This window comes from Protopterus annectens, chromosome 5.part0 (genome assembly GCF_019279795.1).
Source record: "Protopterus annectens isolate FY-2018-M chromosome 5.part0, PAN1.0, whole genome shotgun sequence".
NCBI lineage: Eukaryota > Metazoa > Chordata > Ceratodontiformes > Protopteridae > Protopterus > Protopterus annectens.
This window is the reverse complement of record NC_056735.1, coordinates 257,757,508-257,780,287: the sequence shown is the minus strand read 5'-3', so window position 1 is coordinate 257,780,287 and position 22,780 is coordinate 257,757,508. Positions and strand designations below refer to the sequence as shown.

Genomic DNA, 22,780 nt, shown 5'->3' with positions numbered 1-22,780 from the left:
CAAGCAAACACAGGAGGGTTATGGCTGACAAAGTTTGCAGATGACTGCAAACTGGGCGCCATAGTCGAAAACACATCTGACACAGATATCCTTCAGAAGGGCCTCACAGAAATGGATAACTGGTGCCAGAGCCATGGCCTAAAGTTAAATGCCAAGAAATGCATAGTCATACCCTTCGGGAAAAACAAGGTTACCCCTAGCTACCATATAGGTGGCAATCCACTGAGCACAGAAGAAGTCATCAGGGATCTGGGGACCCAGGTTGACAGTAGCCTTCGCTTGACACTCATGTTGCTAAAGTAGTTAGGAAAACCTTCTACATTGCCCACCTTATCATGAAGGGATTCACATCTAGATCAAGGGAGGTCATCGCCCCTGTACTCATCACTCATTAGACCTATGATTGAGTACAATGCCCCATTCGGAATGTATCTGACCAGACACCTGCAGCAGCTGGAAAGGCCCCAAAAGTTCCTCACCAAAAGGATAAAGGGTCTCAAAAATATGTCTTATGCTGCCCGACTGAAAGAACTCCAGCTCTATTCAGTCTCATACCGCTTGCTCAGAGGTGACCTGTGCCTGACATATAAGGCCATGTCAAACCCTGATTTGATGAATATGCTTCACCTCAAAAATCTAGATCCCTCAGAACCACAAGGGCGGAGACTTAAACCTTGACACGGTTATTAATAGAACATGCTGGAGGGACAGATTCATCACCCAGAGACTCCCTATGCTGTGGAACAAAATCCCGGTACATGTGAGGCAGAGCACCTCGCTGGCCTTGTTCAAGAGGAATCTTGACCAATGGATGGGGGATCGCAGATATACCCCAGGGATTACTTCAGTGTCACTGCTTGACAGAGGCACAGCAAAATAATAGGCATAGTTTTATTCAAACTAAAGGGGTGGCGAAAGCCAAATAACTATGGGCTAGGCTTATAAATGCCCTTGGGCAGATAGCCTAGTATGAACCTATGAACCTATGAGTATGAATAGATATGTTTCTCGGTTATATAGGAAAAAATATTTTTCTAATTCATACCTACATTTTAAAAGTGAACACCCCTACTTCCAAAAGTGGAATATTGTCAAAGGGCAGATGGTTAGGGCTGCCCATATGACCACCCTTAAAGAAGACTTCATATCCAAGTTGGAATATATTGGAGACCTCTTTGTTAGAAGAGGGTACCCCAAATCTATGGTGAGTTCCATTAGAGATGTAATATTGGAAGGATGGGATGTTAGATTTAAACTTATTTTATCTATAGAAAACACAGAGGGTTTTTTACGAATAATGGATGGTGCTTTGTCAACAATGGATGTGGATCACGACAGGCAGGTGGGTGGTGATGAGCCTCACCAAGGTAGGTACTTCTACTTTGTGATAGATTTTCATGGAGGCACCCACGTTATGAAAAATATTATCATGACTTACTGGGACATATTTAGCACTTTCGTCAGCTTATATCACATGACTTCTTCAGAATCTGAAGAAATCATATGATATAAGCTGATGAAAGCACTAAATAAATCCTTTGCTGGGACTCTGTTCATGTCTTTGGTTTTCTTCGGTACTGGTACTTTCTACTGAAGTTTGGTGATTTATTTGGTACTTACAGGAACATCTTTGCCAGTATGCACAACACTTTGGACATTTTTTCCAGGGATGTAAAATTCAGTTTCAGAAGGGGTTACAACCTAAAAATTTTTGAAAGGGTTAATGGCAACACTATTGGGACAGGGAGGAGAAGCACACAAGTGTGGTATGTGCCCCCAATGTTCTTCCATTGCCGACACGGACGAGCATGATTTTCACTACCCTGGTGGGATTGTGACAGCCAAAGGCTATTTTAACTGCCAGACAAGGGGGGTTATTTATTTGGCATTTTGCTCAGTCTGTTTTGCATATTATGTTGGCAAAACAGAAAGAAAGCTGAAACAGGGGATCTATGAACATTTTTACAAAATCAGTAGAAAGAAAGACACCAACGCTCTTTTTAAACATACTTTGGTATGTGTAGATTACCGTTTCAAATTTTGGGTGTTGGAACAGGTTAAGCAATTTGAGAGGGATGGTGACTGGAAAAACAGCCTTGAGTTCTGTGAACTTATGTGGCAGCTTAGGCTGGATGCTTGTTCACCGTCAGGGTTAAATGAACACTGTTCCATTTATCCCTGCTTTAAGGAAGAGAGTCTTAAAGTAAAACCTTGGCTAACACTTTGTTTTTCCTGGAATACTTGGGCATTTGCTGGAAGATGTATTGTTGTATGTAGACATAAGTTTTATGTTTAGTTTTATTTTTCATCCATATTTTTCATCCATGTTACCATTATTCTACTGTTTGATTCTAAGTTATCTCAGACCACATTTTAATACGTAATTATTTGTGACCATGCAATTAACCTATTCCTGGAATATTAACTGATGATGCTATTTAAGTGCTTTAAATTTTGAATTGCGTTATTCTGGTGAAGTTCCCTTGTGGAATGACAGCGCTTAATCTGGAGTTTTGTACTGAGAATTTGGAGTCTCACTGTTATTAAAATACCTTGTACAACTTGAGTTAATGTTTTTCCTCATAACCAGTGTGCCTGACTAAGGGAATTGTTGATTCTTACTAAAGAGATGCCTGATACCACTACATCTTTTTCATGAGGAAACTTGCATAAGGGACTAGGAGAATGCATGATGACATGTACCTGGGGAGTTTAGGAAATGCTTAGGTGAAAAAGCACAGTTGAGTAAGAACATAATATAACAGTACATATCCTACTTTTCAGTGTTTCATAGGTTCATAGTTTAGCACTAGGCTAACTGCCCTTGTGGGTCATTTTAAGCCTAAAACAAAAAAGAGCCAGCACAAAATGTGTGGTATTAACACAATTTAATGTGTAAAATACATGACACTGGGTGAAGGGACGTAAATCCCAACCCCCAAACCAAACCGGTTTCAGCTAAACAGCCTTTCTTCAGTGGAAGACAAAAATACAAAACGAAACATAGACCCAAAAGGTCCTTCTTATAAAGCAAAAGGCAGAGCTCAACAGACATTCCTATTGGTTAATTCATAAATACTCATTCAAACTGGGAGGGAAAAGTCCCCCTAGTTTAATAATCCATTTTTTCTCCTTAATGTTCAAGACACTGTGCTAACCAGCTTTGTCCCTACAATTCCCTATGATATGATCAATAATGGCAAATCTAAATACCGAAGTATTATGTTTACAAGTGTGTTTGTACAGGGCATTCGAAGACTTTTTAAGTCTATTGTCACTCATATGTTCCCCTATTCTGAGTTTCAAAGGTCTTGATGTTTGGCCCACAAAGCGCAGAGCATGTACAAGTCGCCAGATAAATCACCTAACTTGTACTGCAGTTGGCCAGTAAAGAAATATTCTATACTGTAGATGTATTCTTGCTTGTGAATTCTTGTGTCTTATTTACCTGATGACAGTATGAACAATGACCGCAAGGGACACATCCTCTTAATATATCTCCTTGTCAATGTTCTTTGATATGGAACATTCCCCCTGTAGTCCATTCTCTTGTAATGGCTAAACAGGGAATCCAAGGTGCGGCCCCTATGGAAAGAAAAAGCATAGGTGTCACCCAAATGGTCAGACAATTTGTTATCTGCCAGAAAAATATTCCAATGTCAATGAATAATTTTCATGAAAGATTTAGTACCCCTGCCATATGTGGTGACCAATCTAAGTTTGGTCTCAGTATCTGATGAATGTTTATAATATTCCAATAACCCAGCTCTATTCTGATTAGAAGCAAATTGACTGTCCCTGCTGATGTCACCTGCCTTGTACCCCCTATCCTTAAATCTGTGAGTTAGATCCTACTTATAATGGCTAAATGAGAAGGAATTAGAACAAACCCTCTTTATCCTCAAAAATTGAGATTTAGGGATATTTCTGATTATATGTTGTGGGTGGAAGCCAGTAGCATGCAGGAGAGAGTTGTATTGGGGTAATTTCCTATATATCTGGGTTTCCAGAGTATTATCTGAATTCTGACCAACTAATGCATCCAGGAAAAGTGATCTTTGTCTTGCTAAAGTTGACTTTAAACTCTATACCCCATTTGTTCTCATTAAGACAATCAACAAACTCCTGCAAAAGATCTCATCCGACCTCCACACCAACCAACAATCATTGTGATACCGTCTCCATATATCAATCTCATTAATGTACAAATTATGAGAGAAATCATAAATCAATTCCTCCACCAAATAAGCCATACACAGATCACCATAAATGGGGGCAAAAGAGGCCCCCATGGCTTTTCCTTGGATCTGCCAAACACATTGTTCTTGAAAATAGACCACATTTTTAGTTAAAACGTGCTCAGCCAGGCAGACAAGTAAAGCATTAAAGCCTGGTTCATATAGTTTGTATTTCTCCAACAAATATTGGAGGGCTATCAAACCGGCTCAATGTGGGATATTGGTGTACAGAGAAGTGACATCCAGGGTACATAACATCCAATCCGCTTCCAGTTGCATATCGGATATGATATCCAAGAATTGGGTAGTATCCTGAATTCGGGCCCGCTTACAGGACAACAGCGGTTTCAAATGTAAAGTTAGAAATTCAGAGTGGGGTTCAAGTAAGAGACCCTCTACCTGACACTATTGGCCTGCCTGGTGGGTTTCTAGGATCCTTGCGGATTTTTGGGAGAAGATACAGGTATTGTTCCTTAGGGTCAACCACTTTCAGGTGAAATTTATCACCCTTAGTGAGGATACCCTGATCCTCAGCTTCATCCAAAAATTGGCCAATCTCTACCTTAAATCTACTAGTGGGGTCCAGAGGCATGGTCATATAATACCTGCTAGCTGTTTATACACTTCCCCACTATATGCTACCCAATCCTGTATAACAGCCCCTCCTTTATCCGCTGAAAAAATAATGTCCCTATTGGATCTCAAATTATTAATACATTCCCTTTCAACTTTAGTAATGTTATTTCTGAACTTGTCAAGTTGGCCAGGGTTAAAATGAAGGTCCTTGAAAACATTACCCTGAAAAATTGATTTACCATGAAAAGAATGACAAAAAGAAATGTCCTTAGAAATTCAAGAGGAGATGGTTTGCTTAGAAGCAGCTAAACTCAATTTCTTGGCATGAAAGGAAACAATGCTCAGATTTTAGTCTTATTTAAATAATATCTGAGCTGTCTATGCAAATCTAAAGTGTGCAGAATCCTCTCACCACTACTCTAATTTGAGGGAAAAAGGAAGGAAGATGAATGGACTGTTCAAGGACATGTCATTGGCCACCGTGGGCATAACAGAAGGATTAGCCATAAACTCGGTAGCTGAGACAATGCAAGAAACAATTTCACAAAATGAATTTTAAAAAGTAGTATTCAGACTGGTGGCAAAGATGGTTTGAGGATTACACACTCCTATGTCATTTATGTACCTTATGTCTTGCATGTAGGACATATGTCTGATGTACAGCCCTACGTCTTTGGCATGCTTTACAGACGTACAGCCATCCTCAGTAGGACGATTCTTTAGTAAGGAATACTGCAACAGTGATAAGGAGGAATAATTTAGTTGCACTTGAATGCTTTCCATAATCATTATACAAATTCTATATTGTGAGAACTTCTTCAAAAACTGTTTAAAAAATAGTCAGCATCAGATTACAGTGCTACTATGCTGACCAATTAAAGTAACTGTGATCACTGGAAAACTAAGAATGCCAATGCAAAAAGAGTAAATATATTCTGAGGTTTCTGTACATTGGAGTGTTCCCCCAAGTATGTATAAGCAGCATGGGTGTACACAGAGCCAGATCCAGCTCTAGGTGACCTAGGCAGTTGCCTAGATCTCCCTAATGGGGAGGGCCCCCCTCCACTGGCTGGGTGACTGCCATAACATTTACTTTTTTAATTAATAAAAAAAATAAAATTACATTTGTTCTTTAAGGGCATTCTACTTTAAAAACGCTCTCTGCATCTGTGCATCCCTATGCACACACTTATTTGCTTCTTCTTTTATGCATTCAAAAGACATTCCTCCTGTGGCCTGCTTCCACAAAATTAAGCATAGACCACAAACAGTCCATCCATCAGTAAGAGGTGTGTGTGTGTGTGTGTGTGTGTGTGTGTGTGTAATGCCCTAGTTATGGATGGCAGGTTACTTAATTTACTCAAGCTGAAAACATATACCTTGGTTACAGGAGACAGCCTGAATCCTCTATACCAACTATCAAACTAGTAAAAAATATGAGCTTCAGTGCATTTTCAAGGAATTGTAAATTTCAGTGAATTTTCAAGGAATTGTGAGCTAAAGTGCATCTTCAAGGGAAAAGTTTAATGCTGCTCACGCAAAGTTTTGACGTGTTTTCAATGTGTAACTGTTTTGTTTAGCAAATGGTCATCACTACTGTGGTCTAGAATTCAAAAGCATTGTTAATAGCATGACAGGTAGCATACTTTGCTTTTGATGCAGAAGGCTGTGGATTCTACTCCCACAGTATGTAAATAGATTGCTGATACTGTGTTGTACTTTAAGGGAAGGGTGGGGGTGCTGTAGTCCTGAGCATGTCCTTCCTTTGTAGATGAGATGCCTAGTAACTATGAACCTGTAGTTGGTTTGCTATCCATTCCCTATTGAAATATTAGCAGCTTACCATTTTTAATGTAAAATAATTAAGGGCAGCAGGCACTGACTTTGTAGATGAAATACTGAAATAAAAAGTTGCTTGCTAGCAGCAACATCTTTGTTAGTTACAGATCTCTTTAATGTGGGATTATTCAAATGACTTTACTTCTGCCCAGATTGTGCACAATGACTGATATTGGTGGATTGTAATGACAAAAGTTTAAGTAATCTTTTACAGTTAAAATGTTGAGTGGGCAGTTTTGTCATTATTGGTTCATACGTTTTATTTTGTTTCCTGGAAAAATTTCAAAACTACAAATTTTAAACATACTAACATGTGGTGCTGTATTTTACAAGGAATATAATTTAATACAATCAGGAAGGTGAATCAAAGAACACATGTATAAATGCATGGTCCTAAAAATATGTGTAAGGGGCCTATGGTTTGAAAACAGCCAAAAAGTAAACTGTATCCACCACTGGCCAGATGCATTTTCTATGAATGTTGGTTTTGATGCTGTTTCAATGAATGTGAGTTTCAAAGGCAGGGAAGTTTACTGTTAATGCAAAGTATGTTTTCATTGTGAGACTGTATTGTTTTGTTTAGCAAATGTCTATCAGTGTTTTTGCTATAAAATTTGAAATAAAAGTTTTAAATGAAATCCAAATATCTCTAATCATTGTATAAGTAGAGAAAAGTGTGTAAATCTGGGAAATTTGCAGAATAAAGAACTACTGTAGCTTTTTTTATTGTTTGCTATTAGAATAAAGTGGATAATAACCAACTGGTTTCAGAGTTACCTGTCTGACCACCAACAATCCGTTGTATGGCAGAATGACATATCACCCCAACTACCTGTCTCCATAGGGGTTCCCCAAGGATCCATCCTTGGACCCCTACTCTTCTCATTTTCACCAATAATCTAGCCTCTGCCACCAAACATGGCACACTCATACAATACGCAGATGACTCAACCATAATCTGCTCAGCCCAGTCCCTACCCAAACTGCAAAAAGTCACACAGGAAGGCTTTTCCTCTGTTGAAACTTGGTTATCCAATGCCCAATTAATACTCAACCCAAACAAAACTAAACTACTCATCTTCCAACCCACCAAACATACTCAAAACAACTCTCACTTTAACATCACAGCAAAAGGCAACACCACTATATACCCAACTGAACACACCAAATTGTTAGGAGTGGAAATAGACAAACTATTTGACATTCACATATCCATGACCATAAAAAAAGATCACAAAAAAATTGGAGCGTTATACAGAAATAAGCAACTTCTCACCAAAGCAGCAAAGATTTCAATAGCAAATTCCCATCTATCTCCACCCTACTTTATGCCTCTCCAATATATATACCATCCTAAGGCAATGCAATCTAAACAAGCTAGAGACCTGCTACAACAAAATCGCCAAATTCGCCACAGGGGCATCCTACCATAGTTACCACTGTCTCTCACTTGCTGAACTGGGCTGGCTTGAACTCCCTCACCTCCTTCAATGGTATCAACTCTCACTCGCCCACAAACTAGTAAACCATCCACTAAATGTCCCATCCCTCCAGAATCTACTCCAACCCTATCGCACCACCAGACCACTAAGATCCAGCAACAAAAATCACTTGCAGATCACTAAAGCCAATAACTCTGCTGGTGAAGCACTATTCTCTTGCACCATAGCCAAATTATGGAACTCCCTCCCACCCACAATTACCTCCATACCATCATGCACCCACTTCAAAACTTTACTAAAAGCGCACCTAAAAACATGCTGGCTATGCCCTTGCAACTCCAACTCTAATATCACCCACCCCATCCAACCACTACCTTTCTTCCCACTCCACTAACTACCTTGATTATAGCAAGCTCAGATGCTCATAAGCCTAGTACTTATTATACAGCAGGAACTTCTTATTGTAACATTTGTTAATGTCTGTTATGTACTTCACAGATAAAGATTCTAGTTGTCTACTGATGTACTATGTTCTTCATCTGTAAATATGTTGTAAGTAATTGCTATGTAAATTGTTAATCGCTATGTAATCCAATGTAACTACTGTCTGTTTATTTTAACCGTGGAGCTTTTCTCCCCGGGCCTCTGCTGAAAATGGACCTACATCCAGTCGGACACTCCCGGTCAACAAATATAAATAAATAAATAAAATAAAGTATAAAAGTGTAAAGTATAGTTATTTTAGAGTTTTATTCAAGTTAAAGCTTGCTGCAGCTTCAACAAAACAAAGGGAGATCATGCCTGTTAAACTTGGTCGACTTCTTCGAAACAGTCACCAAAGCCATGGACGAGGGGAAGACATTGCACACTGCCTAACTTGACCTAGCCAAAGCCTTTGACATGATTTCCCTATTCAGGCATAATAGATAAAATCTCCCAGCTAGGCATTAACCCATATGTTATCAGATGGGTGGCTAGCTAACTGGCTCACTGATAAAACACACTCAGTCAAAGTAGGGGAAGCCACCTTTAGTAGCAGGCATGTAACGAGTGGTGAATCCCAAGGATCGGTCAGGGTCTACTTTATGTGCTCGAAGTCCGAGAATATCGAATATGATATTCTCGACACGAGTACACTGAAAACGCAAAACATCGAAAATGTAAACAGAAATCTCTGTAGGTGGAGATTTCCATTTACTTCAATGTAGTGCAATCTCAGAGTTGGTATATTTAAGTAGCGAGGGTGTGGGGGGTTCAGGGGGCTTGCCCTCCACATGGGGGGTGCAAGGGGACTTGCCCCCCTGCCTACACTAGTTTAAATGTTTTTTGTGTATTCTTTTTTTTTTGGACTTCGATTGTTTACTAGTTCGATGCATATGGTTCGATCCATATGCATTCGACCTATTAAACTTTCGAGGTCCTAAAGTAGACTTGGATCAATCTTGGGGCCTCTACTGTTTGAGATATACTTTTCTGAGGTGCAAGCCAAAACCAGAGGTCTGTGGCTGACCAAGTTTGCAGATGACTGCAAACTAGGTGCTGTCTTAAATTCCCCTACTGATGTGAACAATTACCCAAACTAATGAATGGTGCCAGAAGCATGGCCTCAAACTGAATGCCAAGAAATGCATCATTATCCCCTTTGGGGAAAATACTATCCTCACTAATTATTACATTAATAACAATGTACTAAGCATGCAATCAGTCGTGAGGGGCTTGGGCACCCAGGATGATGGCAACCTGACTTTTGACCACCACATTGCCTCCATTGTACGGAAAGCTTTTTACATGGCCCACTTCATAAATAAGGGTATTTCATCTAGGAACAAGGAGGTCATAACATCCCTGTACTCTTTCCTTATCAGACCCATTATCGAGTACAATGCCTCCTTTGGCATGTACTTTACCAAGCACATACAGCAGTTGGAGAGACCACAGAGGTTCCAGACCAGGCAAATCCAGGGTCTCAAACACCTATTCTACACAGATTGGCTAAAAGCACTGTCCCTCTACTCAGTCTCATACAGACTGCTCAAAGGTGACCTGTGTCTGGCATGGATTCATATCACTTCACTGAAAGACCATTTCTCTGACACCCATTTCACTGAGACCAAATCACCTAAAGTTCATTTCACCTAAAACCCATTTCACTGACAAGTAGTACTCTAAGGCAAGTCAAAGGTATATGTCCTTTTCCTCACTGTAGTCCGATCCTGGTGTTATTATATATATAGTTACGGGGGGGGGGGGGGGGGGGGCACAACCTAGTTGGGTTTTACCAAATGTAAAACAAAACCAGACAACAGAAAAATTACACCAACCCTAACTATATATACTAACACCAGGATCGCACTACAGTGGGAAAAAGGACATATAACTTTGACTTGCCTTAGAGTACTACTTGTCAGTGAAATGAGTTTTAGGTGAAATGAACTTTCAGTGAAATGAACTTTAGGTGATTTTGCTTTGTCTCAGTGAAATGGCTATCAATGAAATGGTCTTTCAGTGAAGTGATGCAAATCCGTCTGGCATACAAGGCCATTTCAGACCCAGCCTTGATGGAGTTGCTGCATATCGGTAAGACAAACTCCACTAGCACAACTTGCATGCAAGGCCTTAACCTGGTCTGTGACATTAATAGAACTTGTTGGCGGGATAGATTTGTGTCCCAAAGTCTCCCCCGTCTGTGGAAGAGACTCCCTCTCCATGTCAAGCAGACTACCTCTTTAAGAAGAACCTGGACGACTGGATGGGAAACAGAAAATACACCCCTGGGATCTCACCAGTGTCGGAAATAGGTGCTGACTTTGAGGGAACATGGGCAAAATTCTTGGCTAGGCTTATAAGGGCTTCTGGGTCAATAGCCTAGTATCACCTTATGAACCTAAACCAGTAGAAGCTGCTGCTGCTGCTCATTAAATACTCTAATTTTTTTTTTTTTTTTTTTTTTTTTGGGGGGGGGGGACTTTCCCCTGCATCTCCACATTCCCTTATTTTAACATAACTATGGAGGAAAAAAAAGGCAATGCACCTTACTGGCAGTGATTGCTAATCTGAAACAGAGTTGAAACAAAAGGAAATGAAAATTGAGGAGTTTAAACATCATTCAGTTTACAGCCAACACAATATAGGGCAGCATATAACACATTAACTGATAATAAAACCTTATTGCCTCGAGATATGCCAAAATAAGTTAAATGTAGCTGCACAAAGCTCAGTCGAGTCCCTCTCAAAAAAAAAACAAAAATCCAGGAAGCAGTCACCTACGAGATTACACTCACTAGTATGAATAAAATATACAAAAAACTATTTTAAAATGACTTGAGGAAAATTATATGCAACACCCCGAAAGAAGAAACCCTGCAGTGAGTGGCACCATATCCTACAAGCCACAAGTTATAACAAATCTCCCTGCAAACACATTTAGTTTCAATTTCAGCAGCATCTGACCAGGGATCCCACCCCCCCCCCTTTGAAAAATATATATAATGACCAGTTTTAAGCAACCATAGAGGAAATCAAAATGCCAGTTCCACTGGTACAGATAACATCCTGGTAGTCTTTTTTAGTGTTTCTAAGAATAACTTAGTAGTTATTTCACAAGTGATTGAACCAAAGTCTCTTTGTTGGCTTGGTTCCTAGGATATTCACAAATGTGAATCTATAGCCAGTAACAGGATCTACAGACTACAGACCCATCTCTATTACCATATTTCTGTGCTAGTTTATGGAGGTGATCATTAGGGAATTAGTCATGCCTGAATTTGACTACCTTTTCTCAGGTAGGTGTCATTATATCCCTGGATAAGGGTTTTATCATTCACTTAGCCTACCAAGATTTTTTGTCTAAATGTATTTGAAAATATTTACATACAGGGACTATGGTTAAATTGGAACCCATCTGGTAAATGTGGATGAAAACACTCATACCATTCACTTCACTATATTCAGCTCACCACTCATACAACTCAGTGCACAGTAGAGTGCCACATGGCTCTGTATTCAGGTCAATACTCCTACAGTGGAGTACCACAGGGATCTATATGCAGCTCACCACTCACACCAATCAGTGCATAGTAGAGTGTATTCAGCTCACCACTCACACTACTTAGTGTACAGTAGAGTGCCACAGGGATCCATATCCGGGTCACCATTCTGCACAGTGGAGTAACGCATGGCTCCATATTCAGCTCACAACTTCTCTGCATCTTTCACACGATATACAGGTGTAGGACAAATGCACCGCTAAGTTTGTGGATGACTGCAGATCTGTTGATTCTCTATGCAGTGTTAGACATAATATGTAGCTGATAATTGTCCGACACTACAGAAAAATGCATTTATTTTTCAGTAATGTCTTTACAAAATAACCAGCTAAATATACCACTATTATTTTTGTGAAGCAAGTGGTCTCTGCACATGTAGCACTAAGGGAACATCAGTAAGTACAGATTATGACCGATCATGGTACTGGTGTAGGATGAGGGTCCCTCCTTTGATGAACAGATTATCACAGCAGTAAGAAAGATCTTTATTAATTTCACCAAGTCTTTTGGGTTTCTAATACCATAACGGGAATGGACCCGATTCCTAAGTCAAAGTACGATTAAAGTTCATGAAATTAGTATTGTTTCACTCTGATGTTAGCCAAAAGCGCTCTTTGCAGCACCCACATTGTGCCCAGTAAGGACTCCTTCTGCAATTCGTATGGTGAATTTGTAACATAGCTAAATACAATTGTAAATTATTTTTTATAAAAAACAAGTAATCTCCGTGGTATCCCCGAAGTCTCAAAACAACCCACTAAACAAGTGTAGTGGGTCCAAAAATAAAACAGTGTAAGAAACTTCTCTGTGTGGAAGATTTTCAGTCCCTATATCTCTAGTTAATCACTATATATTAATCAGATCAAACAATAGTAGTAGAAGTAGCGAACTTAAACTCAAGTCAAAACAAAACAAAACAAAAAATAAAATAGAAAATATATAATTGTACAGCATTACAAAGTATTCGAAAGTAATCCAAGCAAGGCAGGCAAGTCCATTTCCAGTCGAAAATCCTTTATTAAGTATGCAGACAAATTCTTTTTTTATAAGATCAGTTGCTCCTACTACTATTGGAACTGTCTGGGTATCTTTCTTCCACATGGCTCTCGTTTCTGCCTACAGATCGAGGTATTTTATGACTTTGTGCGTCTCTGTACACAAGACACTGTAGTCGTGATTTCAATGATCAATGCTACTTTTGTCTTCTTCTCTAGGACCACTATATCTAGTTTTTTAGCATCTATCTTTTGGACTGTTGGTATTGGGTGATTCCATGTGATGTAAACCATCATTTTCTATGATTCTCTGCGGCTCATGTTTCCAGTGTTTTTCAGCCACTTCGATACCATAATGTTTGCACAATCTCCAGTGTAACAATCGCGCCACATTATTATGCCTATCAGTATACAGTCCCTCTGCCATTAGAGAGTCACAGCCAGCAATAAGGTATATGACTGTCTCCAATTCGGTTCCACAAAACCTACATATGTCTGTTTCTACCACATGTTCAATGGACTTAGTAAACCAGCGTGTACGTAGCCCACTATCTTGAGCTGCCAATATTAACCTTTCATTTCTTGATGTAAATTCACCTCTCCTAAACCATTCCTACATTTGTTCTTGATCAACATAAGACTCTTCCAAAAGTTTTCTATACTTGCAGCTATATTTATGTTTTTTCTACATTTCTTGCCTTCTCATTTGGTCCTTCACCTTATATTCTTTTCTTTTGTTATTAGCACATTCAGTTGCTGCCTGGTTTTTATCCACTTCTGGTTTGATTTCCATTCCTGCTTGACATCGATATGCTTCTGCTAAATTAAGCAGAGATGTCATCTTAGATTTATTCTCCTCATGTTTCAAAACTTTCACCACATTTGGATCTTGTGAGGTCAGTAGATATGTGTGGAGTCCCACGATTGCAGATCTATACATGTAATCAATTTCAAGGAGGCCCATCCCTCTTTCAGAACAGGGAATATATAATCTTGGTATGCACTGATTTTTATAGATCTGGTGAGCATGAAGCATCCTTCTTGTTTTAATATCCAATCCATCCAACACTTTTTGGGGCCAGTCAGTCACTCCAAAACTATAAGTTAGGGCAGGAAGGGCCAATTGATTTATAGCCTGGATCTTGTTCCTAGATGTCAGTGCTGTTTTCAGGATTAATTTAAGTCTTCTAAAGTATTCCTTACTAGCTTTATTCACATTTGTTCATGTTTTATTACTGATCCTTCATCAATTCCCAAATATTTATACACCCCCTCTTGCTCAAGTTCTTTTATATCACAGTCTTGTCCCAAACTGATGTTTTCCTGGTGCTGTAATTTTCCTTTTTTAAAGGTTGCTTTTGCACATTTATGAAGACCAAATGACATTCCAATATCATGTGAAAAAGCTTTGACAACCTGCAGCTGTGCTTTCAGTTCCTCATCTAATGAGCTATACAATTTAAAATCATCGACAAAGAGAAGATGAGACGTCATTAGACTTTGTTGTTTTCTAGAAGCCGAATTATAGCCATGACCTAAAGCTGTTAAGTAAACAGCTTAATGGATTAATGACAAGGCAAAATATCAATGGTGACAAGGAGTTACCCTGGAATATCCCCCTTTGGATTTTTATCCCTGGGATAATAATCTGTCCTTTATCATGGCTTAATTGCAAAGTGGCCACTGTTTCATGGTTACTGTAATGTAATCAATCAGTGTAGGATGTACCTTATACATTTTTAAGCACTCTTTTATCCATGAATGTGGGATACTATCAAATGCTTTTTATAGTCAATCCATGCCATACTTAGATTCTTCCCTTTCTTACAGTTCTCCACTATAACTTAATTTAACAACAAATGATCCTTTGTTCCATATGACTTTCTTTTATTGCCCTTTTGTTCTACTGCCATAATTGAGTTTTCTTCTAAATGACTACAAACTCTGTCGGCATCAATCCCCGTGTATAGTTTATACGTCGTCATAAAAGACAAGTTATTGGTCTATAATTTTTAGGGTAGCTTGCAGGTTCACCCTTAAGTAAGAGCATTGTTTTTCCTGTTGTTAACCAGTCTGTTTGGGTTGTGCATATAAATAATTCTTACTCATGGCTAGATTCTCGTGTAAAGAAGTTAATACTTTAAGCCAAAAGTTAGGTACTGCATCTGGGCCTGGGGTTTTCCAATTAGAGGCTTTTCTCAACTTTGTTTCAATCTCTCTGGCTGTTATTTCATCCCATTTCATATCCTGTACCTTTAAACTTCTTATTCTTTCTTTTACTTCGTCTATCCATTTAGCATCTTTGTTATGTTCCACAGGATCTTCATTGATACTTCTCCAAAATGTATCTACTTCCTCTTTTTTCGGCGGTCTATCAATTCCTTTTACCTTCTTTCCCAATTCTCTATAAAACTTTTTTGGGTCATCAGTAAATTTCTTATCTTGTGCTTTTCCCTTATAGATTATAGGTTCATAGGTAGGTACTAGGCTACTGGCCCTAGGGCCTATACAAGCCTAGCCAAAAAGGTACCCTGGCTTTCGCCACCCAAGAAAATAATTTTCCTGTGCCCCTGTCAAGCAGAACCACAGAAGTGATCCCCGGGGTGAATTTTTTATTACCCATCCAATCATCAAGATTTTTCTTGAAGAGTGCTAATGAAGAGCTCTGTTTGACATAGATAGGTAGTCTGGTCCAGAGTATGGGAAGTCTCTGGGACAGGAATCTATCCCTCCAGCATGTTCTGTTTATTGTGGTGACAAGGTTTAGGTCCCTAGAGCGTGTAGCTCAGAGGGATTGGGATTTCTTTAAGTGGATCATGTCCAACAGCTCTAGGTTTGACATTGCTTTGTATGTTAGGCAGAGATCGCCTCTGAGTAGATGATATACGAAGGAGTAAAGCTGGAGTTTTTTGAGTCGGTCTGTGTAGGGCATCTGTTTGAGGCCAGTAATCCTCTTTGTGAGGTATTTCTGCAGCCTTTCCAGTTATTGTAGATGTCTTGTGAGATACATACCAAAAGGGGCATTGTACTCTATAATGGGTCTAATGAGTGATGAGTAAAGGGGAACAATGACCTCTTTTTTTCTGGATGAGAAACCTTTTGTGATGAGGTGTGCCACATAGAAGGATTTCCTGACCACTGTGGCGATGTGTTTATCAAATGAGAGACTACTGTCCACCTGTGTCCCAAGGTCTCTTATTACACTTTCGGTGTTAAGTAGACTACCGCCTATGTGGTAGTTCATGGGTGCAGAGTTTTTACCAAAGGGGATGACAATGCACTTTTTGGCATTGAGCTTGAGACCATGGCTTTGACACCAGGCATCTGTCTCAGTGAGGCCCTTTTGTAGGATGTCCACATCGTTAGGAGTTTTGATTATGGCTCCTAGTTTGCAGTCATCTGCAAATTTAGTTAGCCAAAGACCTTAGCCTGTACTTCACAGAAGTAGATACCAAACCGGAGAGGACTCAGGACTGAACCCTGTGGTACTCCACTTGTCACTGGTGTGAAGTTTGATTTGGAGTCTGCTACTTTCACAGTGTGGGTTCTGTCAGTAAGCCACTTGGCAACCAATCTTGTGACATAGGGATTTATACATAGTTTAGTGAGTTTATCTATAATACCAGAGTGGAGGATGGTATTGAATGCCTTGGCGAGATCTAGATAGGCTGTGTGAACCACCTTACCCTCATCTATGGCTTTGGTGACTGCTTCAAAGAAGTCTATCAGGTTTAGGAGACATAATCTGCCTTTTACAAACCTGAACTGTGTGGGGTCCAGAGTTTGGAGATCTCCAATGTTTTTGTTTATTTCCATGATGATACGTTCCATGGCCTTGCAGACCAGGCTCATCAGGCTAATTGGGCGGTAGTTCCCAGATTCTGTTGTGGCCTCCCCTTTGTGGAGTGAGATAACCGTCATGGTGTGCCATTCAATGGGAACAAAGCCTGAGGTGAGGCTGTGATTGAACATGGTACTTAGGTGGGGTGCCAGTTCATTCTGTAGTTCATGTAGAAGGTAGCCTGGGATGTTGTCAGGTCCCATGGATGCTGTGTTCTTGGCTTTGGAGAGTGTGGTTTTTACCTGTGCAGCCGTGATTAAAGGAACTTTGCATTCTTCTGGTATAAAGGTGGGCCCTTTAGGGGGTGGGGGGGGGGGGGTAAAGTTAGCACTGAACCCATCTGCCAGGATGTTGGCAATATCAGTTGGTTCTGTATATTTAGTGTCATTTTGCTGTAACTCGGAGCAGATCTGAGTGTTGTCATTGAGATTCTTGGCATAGCTATAGAATGCTTTGTGGTTGTCTTTAGAATCAGTGGCAGCTTTGTTTTCATAACTAGCTTTGGAGGATTTCATGAGGGATCTCAGCTTCTTACTGAGGCTGACCAGGGAGTTCCTCCAATCATGGGATTTTACTCTTTTTTGCAACAGTTTCTTTCTTCTGTTGTAGAGTTTGTTTATGGCAGACCACCACCAGACTGTCTTCCTTTTTTTGAAGGATAGCATCTTGGTTCTGTTAGGGATAGCACAATCCATGCACTCGTGTAAGTGCTTATAAAGTGCATTTGTGTAGGATTCAGCAGTTGTACCTCCATTGTCCATCTGCATGGGTGTCATGAAGTTTGCCACTTCTGTCTTAAGAAACGTGAAGTTAGCTATGGAGAAATTTTTTACGGTTGTTTTCCTAATGGGGGTGGGAGCGGGATGTGGATGTCTAGGCTGATTAGCTTGTGGTCAGATCTGACCAACGAGGAGCTGACCTCTGGTGTGGAACACCAGTCACCAGGTCTAGGATACTGCTGCCCCTGGTGGGGGTGTGGATAAGTTGATCCAAGGCATTGGAAATGATGAATTCCAGAAACCATTGAGTAAAAGAGTTGGTACACGAATAGTTTTCCCAGTTAATGGTGGGGTAGTTGAAATCACACATTATTAGGATGTGGGGTTGTACCTTAATATTTTCCAGTGTTTCAAGAAAAGAGGAGTGGGAATCCTGGGGCATGGTGAGGGGTCTGTAGCAAGCTACAATCTGGATTGCGGTTTTGCCCAGAGTTAGTTGAACTTGGATAATCTCGGATGCATTATGCTGAACAACTAGCTTGGAGGTGTAGATATCCTTAATGAATATGGACACGCCTCCACCTTTAGTGTTTCGGTCTGGGTTTGGTGGCCGAAAGGTGTGGTATGAATTATAGCCTGGTAATGCAGGGGTGCTCTCTGAAGCTTTGAACCAGGTCTGTGTCACTGCACAAATGTCGATGTTCTCCATTTTAAGGAGTGCCTCAAGTGAGTGCATTTGGAGGTTTAGACTTCTAGCACTGAGTAGCATTACCCTCAGGTTTTGCTTGCTTGTACATGTTACGGTGGTGAATTTGTCATTTGAACCTTGCCTAAAAAAGGCAATATGGGGTGGGCAAGAGCCTTTGCCAGTATCCAGAATCCCAAGGGCGACAGGTGCAGGCCATCTCTGGCAAAGCAGCATGGTCTGTCGATCATGTCATCCCAGCCAGACAGAGATACTAGATTCCCTTAGAATGACACCAGAAGCTTAGCCAATTGTTGAAGTCAATCATTTTGTCCTTGTACTGTGGTATCATTCTGGGTGATGGCAGGATACTACTCAGGGCGAGGGTCATACCTGCCTGGGCTACATGATTTTAGAGCTCCTCCATGTCTCTTTTCATGTAGTCCAGAGAGGTACGTCTCAGGTCATTCACACCAACATGGACAATGAGAGTCATATTTGTACTTGTTGTGGAGTGACCTGAGTGCATGAATTATGTGGTGGATCCTGGCGCCAGACAGGTAGCTGACAGTAACTTTCTCCTTGTTTAGCCTGGTGAGTGAAACATAAGTGTGCCTGACTAGAGTGTTGGGTACGTTATGCCTTATGGGCTGTAGTTGAGTGGCACACTGAGTATGTGGGCTATGTATCATTTAGGTTGTGTTGGGGGGTGGAGGTTGCTTGCATTTCTGCTTTGGAGGTCTCGGTTGTTTGGGCAGATTTTTACTGAGAGCCTTCACGAATGTAGGTGTGTGTTTTGTGCTTCTGTGTGTGTGTTTTGGTGGTGTAGGTTTTGAGGGACTGTATGATGAGTGTGGTGCGGTGCAAGTGTTTACCTTCTTCTCTTGACTGTCTAGTCCAGTCTTCGGTGAAGAGAGCTTTGCTTCCAGTTTGGCTACATAAGTGCATCTCTCACAGGTCATAGTGTTGAGTGGTAGGAGGAGAGGGTTGTCTGTGTACATGAGGCAACTGCTGCACTGTCCCAAGATGTCCAGATTCATCAGGTAGACAGGAGAAAACACCGAGAGCTGACCTTTAGACATGCCTGGATAGGTGCTTATTTATTAAGTACTAAAAACTGTTTTCCTCTAGACAAGTGAGGAAAGTTGAGTGCTGTAGTAATGTGTAGCTTATTTAGTGCTTACGAGTTCTGAACAAGGGCTAAGCTCAAAGAAACAGATTTGAGTGCTAAAACTAAAAAGCTGGCTAGTTGCAAGGGAAAATTTGAAGAGCAGACGTTATGGCGCCAGTAATAGTTTAACCCTAGTTAAGTGGGGGGGGGGGGGGGCTCAGGAGCTTACAAACAGTCCTGGATACAGCAAATCTGTATCTGGACAAGACTTGTTACAGGAAAGAGGGGAAGCAAGCTTAGAATTTTTTTTTCAGTAAAGTGGATATGGAGAAAGCTGAAACAGAAGTTAATTCAAGGTTAAGAATCTGAGTGGGTTGACCTTCACAAATGTTCTCTATTAGATTGAATGAACTAATGACACTAGACTGGGAGGAGTGTCACAGATCAAATATACAGTATGGGTGGGCAACTGCAAAGCCACCAAGTATAAGAACACCACAACACTAGTGAGGGTGGGTGGGGAAACTATTACAGTTCCTTGCTCCAGCCACTAAATGAAAGTTTTAAAACAGATCAAGGAGCAAGCAGACTCTAGAGAATTATTTTAATTGTAAACAGACTAGATTAGAACACAGAAACCTCAAAAAAATAAAAAATGCACAGAAAAGCTCGGGCAGAGCACTCACAAACAGAAAATACAACTCTCAGTATGAAAAAAGCAGTTTACAGTTAAGTAATTCAGTAAACATGCAATTAGAGTAACGAAACAGTATCTAGCAATGAAAAATACAGTTAAAACAGTATAAAACTACATAAATGCAACAGTATAAAAAGCTTTATAACAGTGCAAAATGTACTAGATTAACTGTATAGCACAATTGTAAGCATTTTAGAAGTGCAGTTCAGTGAAATAAGTGTAAGAAATAACTTATCCTGCTCTTGGAATCTTAAGGAATTTCCGCTTGGTTTCAGTAATGAAATGCCATCTACAGCCTGATAAAACAAGCACAACCTTTTTAAGACACAGGGTTTATATACCAGTAAGGATGGAAGAGTTAGAAGATCAAATTACCACTCAGTCCCTGCTATTACCCAATCACTCGTACTACAGAAGGTCAGGAGGCCGTTACTCTCAATAATAATGAAGACAGACTATCAGCAGAAAATGGCTGCCAGAAACACAGGAAACTCAAAAACAAAACTACCAGGCCTAGACAACAGTAAGCCTCTATCAAGATCATGCCACCCGAGCAGAACATAGAAACCTCACTTTAAAAGCATAGAAAGAACACTCACAAAGAGAAAATACAAGTCTCAGTATGAAAAAGCAGTTTACAATTTAGTAATTAAATAAAAATGCAATTATAGTAATGCACACTATTATAGTTCCTAGCTGCAGCCACTAAAATATTATATTTATATTAATATTTTAATATAATATAACATTAAAATATTATATTTATCATCGTATCTTCAGAGTCTTTGAAATTTTTAGTTTATCTCCAATAGTGCATAATAGATCCTTGTCTGTTCTAATACTGCGCATTGCTTTTATCACATCTATCTTTCTTAATATTTTTGTTGATCTGTTCCCTCTTCTATAATCTTCTAACAATGACACTTCTTGTCTTAGCTGCTTTATAGTTTTCTCTATTCGATATTTCCATGATGGTATTCATTTTCGCACTCCTTTTCCCTCACTACCCTATGTTCCTGTGGTAGAATTTTATCAGTTATTAATTTAGCAGCACAGTAATATATTCTGTTTACTTCTGTTATATCGCATGGATCACTATGGACAGTCCTAATTACTGTGTTCATTTGTTTCATCAAGCTTCTAACTTTTGGGATTTTATTAACCTTCTGTAGTCTATTTCTCTCATTGATCTTGATATATCTGCCTTTGTCTATTAAATCAAGCAACTCTTCTCAACTCCTTTTCTTCCATACTGAGGGCACATCCCTTGTTTTCCATTTCCTGCGGGCATTCTATAGAAAGCTCTAACCCAGCCACTGGGGATGCGCAAGCCAGTGCATTTCTTTGTGCTGGTTCTAAGCCCAGATAAATGGGGAGGGTTGCGTCAGGAAGGGCATCTGGTGCAAAATTCAGCCAAATCATACATGCAGACAACAGTACAGAAATACATACTGGATTGGTCAAAGCCCGGGTTAACAATGACCGCCACCAGTACTGTTGGCCAACAGGGTGCTGGCGGAATTTGGGCTACTGTTGGCCGAAGGAGGAGAAGAGGGGAAAGGCATGCCAGAAGGCAGGTAAAGGCTAGGACTATGATAGTGAGGGTCGGAACTTTGAATGTTGGCATTATGACTGGTATAGGCAGAGAGCTAGCTGATATGATGGACCGAAGGAAGGTTGGTATATTGTGTGCGCAAGAGACCAGATGGAAGGGGAGCAAGGCTAGGTGTATCAGAGGCAGTTTCAAATTGTTTTATCATGGTGTGGATGGGAGGAGAAATGGTGTAGGCATTATCCTGAAGGAACAGTATGCTAAGAGTGTTTTGGAGGTGAAAAGAGTGTCGAAAAGAGTGTCGGATAGAGTGATGTTTATGAAGCTGGAAATTGATGGTGTAATGATGAATGTTGTTAGTGCATATGCTCCACAAGTTGGGTGTGTGATGGATGATAAAGAAAAATTTTGGAGCGAGTTGGATGAAGTGGTGATGACTGTACCCAAGGGTGAGAGACTGGTGACTGGAGCAGATTTCAATGGGCATGTTGGTGAAGGGAACAGAGGGGATGAGGAAGTGATGGGTAGTTATGGTGTTAAGCAAAGGAATGCAGAAAGTCAGGTGGTAATGGATTTTGCGAAAAGGATGGACATGGCTATGATGAATACATATTTTAATAAGAGGGAGGAGTATAGGTGACATACAAGAGTGGAGGAAGATGCACATAGGTGGATTATATCTTATGTAGAACGGCCAGTCTGAAGGAGATTGGAGACTGTAAAGTGTTGGCAGGGGAAAGTGTAGTTAGGCAGCATAAGATGGTGGTTTGTAGGATGACAAGAAGAGGAGGATGAGTGTGAGGGCAGTTCCAAGGATCAAATGGTGGAAATTGAAAAAGGGTAATTGTGAGGTAATGTTCAGGGAAGAGTTAAGACAGGCACTGGGTGGCAGTGAAGTGTAGCTGGGTAACTACAGCAGAGCTAGTAAGAGAGATGGATAGAAAGGTGCTTGGTGTGACATCTGGAAAGAGGAAGGAGGAAGGAGGACAAGGAGACCTGGTGGTGGAATGAAGAGGTACAGGAGAGTATACAGAGAAAG

General features: G+C 40.3%; 1 protein-coding gene across 3 annotated transcripts in view; it reads right to left on the bottom strand.

The window, feature by feature from the left end:
• SLC37A1 (solute carrier family 37 member 1) overlaps window positions 1–22,780 on the bottom strand; it is an 815,749-nt gene that overhangs the window by 638,973 nt on the left and 153,996 nt on the right. The gene's annotated exons all lie outside the window — the stretch shown is intronic.